This window comes from Aplysia californica, unplaced genomic scaffold (genome assembly GCF_000002075.1).
Source record: "Aplysia californica isolate F4 #8 unplaced genomic scaffold, AplCal3.0 scaffold00078, whole genome shotgun sequence".
NCBI classification, from domain to species: domain Eukaryota; kingdom Metazoa; phylum Mollusca; class Gastropoda; order Aplysiida; family Aplysiidae; genus Aplysia; species Aplysia californica.
The window spans coordinates 1,761,709-1,763,794 of record NW_004797348.1 but is presented as its reverse complement, the minus strand read 5'-3'; positions in this window follow the sequence as shown (position 1 = coordinate 1,763,794).

Sequence of the window (2,086 nt, the reverse complement as noted above, 5' to 3'; positions counted from 1 at the left end):
CACGTGGGCATCCGAGAAAACGAGCAGGTGGATTTCATGGCGAAGGAATCCTTGTCCCTTCTTTTGGGATCAGCGACAAACATCTCCCACAGACTGACTTTAAAAATAAAGTAAATAACTACACCTCCAGCCTATATGAGACACAATGGAAGAAACGAATAATCTACGTGTATAAACTTCACAACTTCATGCTCAAACTTGATCCACGAAAACTTCGGGCCTCTCCAGAAAAGACGAAGTCATTTTTACTCGTTTACATTCGGACACACCTCCCTGACACATAAATATCTCATTGAGGGAGATGAAAAACCGTTCTGTGTCGGATGCGACACAGGTTTCTCCATTAGACACTTCCTAACAGAATGTCTAGACTTTGGAGAGACCCGAAGGAATTACAGTATATTAAATGCAATAAATTGCAAGATCTGTTCTCTGTCATTGATCCCTACAGAATTTTCGATTTTGTGAAAGCCATTGGCCTTTACAATAAATTGTACCTAGCTTTATTCTAAAATTTATTTAAAGTGTTATTTTAAAACAGAGATTTCACCACAAATTGTTAACACTTTTATCGAAATATTGACCTCAACCAAGCCGTGCTGTGAATTTCTGTAAATGCAACTATCTTGTGTTTCGTGCGCTCATAACACCTTAGGGGCCATTCAAATATAATCTTACGCCTGGGAGGGGGGGGGGGGGGGGGTCTTTGGCTCCTGTAAGAAAAGTGTAAGAAAGGGGGGGGGGGTCTTGAACTAAAATAATATTACACTTTTGTGAGGTGAAAAAATATTTTTGACATAAAGATGAACTCTGCATTTGTTGACAACTAATTTCTTTTTTTTTTTTTTTCAGCATAAAAGATCAGTAATAACAGAGATACGGTGGAATCCTGATAAAGTCAACTTGCTTAAAGTCAACTCTTGCTTACAGTCAACACCTCACTGTAGTCCCGTTTCTTACCTTCTTTGTTAAAGTAATTGTGTTTCTGATACAGTCAAACGCTTGAGTGTTAACCTTGCGGAAAGTCAACAATTTGGGGTTAATCCTAAGATGAATTCCATTCAAGAAGAGATATTTCGCCTGAGCAAGTGGTCTACACACCTCCAATTACATATGTACTTTGTTCTTTCATTATCTCTTGTTTTGGTGACAACTTTAGAATTATACTCACTGAAATTGAGATTACATCTTGTTTATTACAAGGTACTTTGTAATTTTGTAGCTGTCATCTTCAATTTTCAACAGCCAGCACATGTAGTACAATGTAGTACTTAAGTCAACCTTACTCAAAGTCAACACTTTTTTCTGTCCGGGGTGTTGACTTTATAAGAATTCCACTGTAACTTGTTTTTGTTTTTTAATTAAAGCGCTTTTGTCATAGATGCGAGTCTCACTTTTCTCCTTTTTATTAGTAAGAAAGAGTGTGTATGCAATATTTTCCTTGAATGATTTATTCTAATTGTGAAGCAGCGTGGTGAAATCAGGCGCTCGTCAAAATAATTAAAGTGAAAGAAACTGGCATTTTTCCGCAGGTTTGGGAACTTTTATTTAATTTTTTTTACGCGCTAAACAACTTTTACGTCCATACTGAAACACGTTCATTACGTGTTCAAAATGTGTGATTTTTCAGTTTTAAAGGCTCTCAATCTCAAGCTATTGAAGTTATCAAACTTAGGCGGCCGTTTTCTCACTAAATTTACCTCTGAAATCAGATGACCCCATCTCTTTCAATCAAAAATATTTCGACTTCTTTTCGGCATAGATGAATATTGTTTTCACCAAAAGGAAGGCAAATGGACAGACTTTAAGATTATATCAATAACTCTGTATGCCTCAAAATCAAAACTGACGAGCGCTTGGAAAATGTAAGAAAAGTGTAAGAAAGGGGGGGGGCGGTCAAAAAGTCCCCAAAAAGGTGTAAGATTATATTTGAACAGCCGTTAAACTCTTACTAAACTAGAGACTACTAAAGTAGTAGTAGTAGCAGTAGTAGCAGCAGTAGTAGCAGCAGTAGTGGTAGTAGTAGTAGTAGTAGTAGTAGTAGTAGTAGTAGTAGTAGTAGTAGTAGTAGTAGTAGTAGAAGACC